The sequence below is a fragment of the Chiloscyllium plagiosum genome, unplaced genomic scaffold (assembly GCF_037043375.1).
Source record: "Chiloscyllium plagiosum isolate Xiang-an unplaced genomic scaffold, Cpla_swu_hap1 HiC_scaffold_6, whole genome shotgun sequence".
NCBI classification, from domain to species: Eukaryota; Metazoa; Chordata; class Chondrichthyes; order Orectolobiformes; family Hemiscylliidae; genus Chiloscyllium; species Chiloscyllium plagiosum.
The window spans coordinates 101,518,079-101,524,109 of NW_028270144.1; positions in this window are offsets into that span (position 1 = coordinate 101,518,079).

The window sequence follows — 6,031 nt, forward strand, 5'->3', positions numbered from 1 at the left end:
ACCGACTGCCCTACCCTCACTTCCTTGAAAAACTCCACCAGATTTGTGAGGCATGACCTTCCTATGACAGAACCATGCTGACTATCCCAATCAAATGTTGTATCTCTAAATGGAGATTAGTTTTCTCCTTTATTAGTTTCTTCAATAGTTTCCCAACCACTGATGTTAGACTCCCTGATGTGTCATTGCCTAGTCTATCTCTACCACCCTTCTTATAAAATGGAACCACTTCAGCTGTCCTCCGGTCTTCTGGCACTTCCCCTTGGCAGAGATGATCTGAAAATTTGTGCCAGGGTCTCTGTAATTGCCATCTTCATTTCCAATACAAACCTGGGATAAAACTCATCCAGACTTGGAGATGTATCCACTTTTAAATCTGCCAAAAACTTCCTCGCTTCTTATATCAGTCTGCTCAAGAATTTCACATCCCCACCTTCTTGAGTTCTGTACTTCCATGCTCGTTCTCCTGTGTAAAGACAGATGTGAAGTATCCAGCTCCTCGTAGTTCTCAATCCCTAATGTTTCAAAAATCTATCTCATTCCTCTTTATATACTTTCAGTGATCCAACCTCCACAACTCTCTGGCTCTCTGGGTAAGGAATTCCAGGCATAAAATATTCTCCGGGAGGAAAAATTCCGTTCCATCTCAGTTTTAAATGAATGTCCCCTTATTTTGTAACTATGCCCTCTAGTTCGAGAATCCCCCATGAGCGGAATTCCTTCTTAACATCAACCCTGCCAAACACACCCTCACCCCATCCCCCACCCGCACAATCCTGCATTCTTCAATAATTGTTCTAATTCTCATTTTTCTAAGCCTCATGAATAAAGGCCTAAACTGTTGAGCCATTCTTGATAAGTCAAACAGTTCGGCCCAGATGGTTACCATGGAGCTGTCATTGACTGCTGTAAAAACCCTTTTGGTTTGTTAATGTCCTTTCAGCAAGACAATCTGCTGTCTGGCCTACATGTGACTCCAATCTCACGGCAATCTGGTTAACTCTCAACTGCCCTCTGAAATGGCTTGTGAGCCATTCAGTTCAGAGGCAATTACGGATAGGCACAAAATGCTGGTCTTGCTAATGATGTTCACGTTCCATGACATGATTTTCAAAGAAACACATGTGAATCCTCTGCAAACTTTCTGCCCTTTCAAAGTAGTCAATTTACAAAGAGGATGACTGCTGTACATGACTGAAGCTATTAAATGGTACAGCACAGTATGTTAAGTCATTTTCAATGTTCTAAAGTCATGTTAGACATGAGTTGAAGGCCAGATATTGACTTATATTTTATCATCAACACATTTTCAGCTTGGTTAATAATTCTGCAGTAGGTCAACACTCTTTAATACAACTAATGAATATTTTTACATAAAGCAAATCATTATTACATTCTATTACGCTGACAGACGGCACTGGTCAATGAAAGATTTTACAGTTATGATTATGCAATTTTGCAGAAACCTGAACTGTGTTTTAATGAACACAATCTCAAGCACAATTTGCACCCAGCATCCCAACTGCATTCAAAGCACCAACCCACGTCATGTCTATTTTGTCATTTATCCTGTAAAAAATATTAATGTGGCACCTTATGTTAATGTGTTGGCTTTTTTTGGGTAGGGTACGGTTGAGTATGTTTAAAGCAGAGGTTGATAGATTCTTGACCATTGGCAAACTATCAAATGGCAGAGCAGATTCAATGGGCCAAGTGACTCTAAACGGGTGTGTTTTTAATGTATGTGATATGGTCTGATCCTTGACTGGGGGGAAAACAGGCATGGTTTCAAACTGCATTCCTGAGATTTAAGCACATCGTTTAAGATGACTAACAGGTGTTGACACCATCTCTATTTTACTTCATTTTTCTTATTTTTGGTTTGAACTGTGTACTAAATTTGAATGCTGAATTTTGGACTTTGAGCAGCAACTTCTTTTATTTTAAAATAAATGAGAAAACAAGCAAACTGATAATTGTTTATGGGAACTAGCCTGGAAAGCTACATACAGGTTGATTATTGTTTTAAGCACACTGCAGATGTTTCAGCACCTGTTATGTATTGTGCTCAAGGATAGGCAATCTATTGGATGCTAAAAGGGACAATCAAAAGGAGGCTGGTGTTGGCCAGTCCAAGAAAGAGAATGTTGAAAAAAACTGAAAGAGATGCCAAATATTGAATTGGTTTGGACTGGGCTATGGGCAGAAGGCACTGTGGCTGTGAAAACTGTTGGTCAGAATTTTGACTGGTCATAAGTTTATAGAATCCTTACAGTGTGGAAGCAGGCCATTTGGCCCATCAAGTCCATGCCAACCCTCTCAAGAGCATCCCATCCCATCCCATGCCTGTCAAGTGGGCGGCACGGTGGCACAGTGGTTAGCACTGCTGCCTCACAGCGCCAGTGACCCGGGTTCAACTCCCGCCTTAGGCAACTGTCTGTGTGGAGTTTGCACATTCTCCCCGTGTCTGCGTGGGTTTCCTCCGGGTGCTCCGGTTTCCTCCCACAGTCCAAAAATGTGCAGGTTAGGTGAATTTGCCATGCTAAATTGCCCGTAGTGTTAAGTGAAGGGGTAAATGTAGGGGAATGGGTCTGGGTGGGTTGCTCTTTGGAGGGTCGGTGTGAACTTGTTGGGCCGAAGGGCCTGTTTCCACACTGTAAGTAATCTAGTCTAATCTAAACAACCAGCATTTCCCTTGGTTAATCCAATTAGCCTTCACATCTCTGGATACTATGGGCAATTTAGTCTGGCCAAACTATTTAACCTGCATATCTTTGGACTACAGGAAGAAACCCACAGAGACATGGGGAGAACATACAAACTCCACACAGGCAGTCAGCCAAGGGTGGAATCAAACCCAGGCCCCTGGTGCCATGAGGCAGCAATGCTGACCACTGAGCCACCATGCTGCCTCCTGATAGCCAGTATGCAAATCTGAGGAAGCTACTTGCATTGACCAGTTACATCGGAATTCAAGCAGATTATACAGTCTCATGTGTCTGTGAACAGCTCATTATGTAAGCACGACAGCAGGATTTAGCAAACATTATTCAAAAATGAAATGAACAACTCTTTTTTTAAAATTTATCTCTTACTTCTGACTATGTGTGAGAATGGTGAGTGCAATCAAAGAAGTTTAGATTTAAGTCATCAACATTCATTAGATTACCTTGTTGTTTAGCTTTGCTCTGCTGCTAATCTAATTAATGCTCTGCTGAAGTTAAATATTAATATTAAATTGTTATTTTCTGTTTAGGCTATAAACTTGGTGTCTGATATAGTTATTCATAAAATCTGATTAGTAATAATTGGGCAATTTTAAATAGTTTAATTTCGCTTGGTTGTGATATTTAGTATTAGTGAGTACAATTTGGTCTGGCTCGCTGTCTCTGTGTCATTACACTGGGAAGGTGATTTTCTGTTATATGGCTGCATTTGAGTTGAGCTGTTAAACTGAGACTCCATATGCTCTGAATTCCTGCTCCACCAGTTCAGTACAATGGGACCTTAATCAGATGGGCCAAAGGGCCAAGATGTGGCAGATGGAGTTTAGTTTTGATAAATGTGAAGTGTTGCATTTTGATAAGGCAAACCAGGGCAGGACTGAAACAGTTAATGGTAGGGCCCCAGGGAGTGTTGACAAACAAAGGGGCCTAGGGGTGCAGGTTCATAGTTCCTGGAAAGGCAAGTTGCAGGTATACAGGGTGGTGAAGAAGGCGTTGGCACACTTACCTTTATTGGTCAGAACATTGAGTATAGGTGTCGAAATGTCATGTTGCAGCTGTACAGGACATTGATCAAGCCACTTTTGGAATATTGCATTCAGTTCTGGTCTCCCTGCTATAGGAAGGATGTTGTTGAATTTGAAAGGGTCAGAAAAGGATTTACAAAGGATTGGATGTTTTGAGCTAAAGGGAGAAGTTGAATAGGCTGGGACTTTTTTCTCCTGGAGCGTTGGAGGCTGAGGGGTGACCTTATAGAGGTTTATAAAATTATGAGGGGCATGGATAGGGTGAACAGCTAAGATCTTCCTCCTAGGGTAGGGGAATCCAAAACTAGAGGGCATAGGTTTAAGATGAGAGGGTAAAGATTTAAATAGACCTTAGGGACAACATTTTCATGCAGAGGGTGGTATGTGTAAGGAACAAGCTGCCAGAGGAGGTGGTGGAGGCTGGTACAATTACAACATTTAAAACATGTCCAGGTAGGTACATGAATAGGAAGGATTTAAAGGGATATTAGATTAGATTAGATTACATAGATTACATTACAGCGTGGAAACAGGCCCTTCGGCCCAACAAGTCCACACCGACCCGCCGAAGCGCAACCCACCCATGCCCCTACATTTACCCCTTACCTAACACTACGGGCAATTTAGCATGGCCAATTCACCTGACCTGCACATCTTTGGACTGTGGGAGGAAACCGGAGCACCCAGAGGAAACTCACGCAGACACGGGGAGAACATGCAAACTCCACACAGTCAGTCGCCTGAGGCGGGAATTGAACCCGGGTCTCAGGCGCTGCGAGGCAGCAGTGCTAACCACTGTGCCACCGTGCCGCCCACAAAGTGGGCGAAGTGTTGCCAAGTGGGAGGGTTGATGCAGATGCATTGGACTGATGGGTCTATTTCCATGCTGTATAACTCTATACCTCCATGTCCACTGTGAGTGGACTTCAGTACACTGTGTGCAAGTTGATCTCACCGATGGGATCCAAGCTATATAAGCGACATGAATCCTTTAATGACTCAAATATTTAGAAAATTAAATTTAAAATCAGTGTTGATCTCTGCCACTGAGTAATGGGAAGAGGGTGGGGGTGAATCAGAGCAGTGAAAGGGTGGATGATTTATGATCATATCAACGAGGTGAGTCAATCCTGCTCCACAGTCAATAACTTCAATCTTAACATCGAATGTGTTCCTGTCTACCTCTGATAACCTTCCACCACTGTTTAATAAGAATCTATCCACCTCTGTCTTAAAAAGATGCAGTTAAAAATCACACAACATCAGGTTATAATCCAACAGGTTTATTTGGAAGCACTAGCTTTCAGAGCGCTGCTCGTTCACCAGGCGGTTGTGGAGCATAAGACCATGAGACACAGAATTTATAGCAAAAGATTACAGTATCATGCAACTGAAATGATATAGTGAACAAACCTGGATTGTTGTTAAGTCATTTATTGTTTAGAATAAGTTGCAGGTTTCGGTTCATTAATATGTACTTCTTTTAAGTCACCTTCTCGAGATAAGGTTTTATAACAAAAGTTGACATCTCAACATTAAAAGTGTGAGGTTAGAGTCTGTCTGTATCCTAATCTTGAGTCAGACTGGTTCTATTTCCAAAGTGGAATTTACAAAATATCACATGGATTGACTGCCTGCATTGGCTGCCTGCAGATTGTGCAATTTTTGAGCCAAATAGAATGTATCTGCAAACATAATTCTGCAAATACAACTTCACCACAAAGACTTATATGTGTGTGCTCGTGCATGCGAGAAAGAGAATGAGAAAGAGAGAGGGATTATGAGCATGTGCATGTGAGTGTGAGTGCACGTGAGATAGTGTGTGAAAGCTTGGTAAAGTCTGTGTGTGGGTGTGATGGAGTATAAGCCTATGAGAGGTCGTGTGCATGGGTGTGAGTATGGGGGTATATGTGTGTGTGTATGAGAGAGAGCATGTGTATAGGAGAGGGTCTGTGTGAGTGTGTAGTATGTAAGAGTGTGCATGTATGTGTGCTTGTGTGTGTGAGAGAGAGATTGTATAGTGTAGTGGGGTCACCCGTAGTTTTACATGAACCCAAGGTATCGGACGAGGCCATCCTCATGAGTACCCAACTTGGCTATCAGCTTGTGCTCGCCCACTTTGCATTGTTGCCTATCGTGACGTCGACCTTGGAAGATGGTCACCCAAAGATTAGAAGGTGAATATCCCTGACTGTTGAAGTATTCCCCGACTGGGAAGGAACATCCCTATCTGGAGATTGTTGCATGGTGTCCATTCATCCATTGTCGTAGCATCGGCTT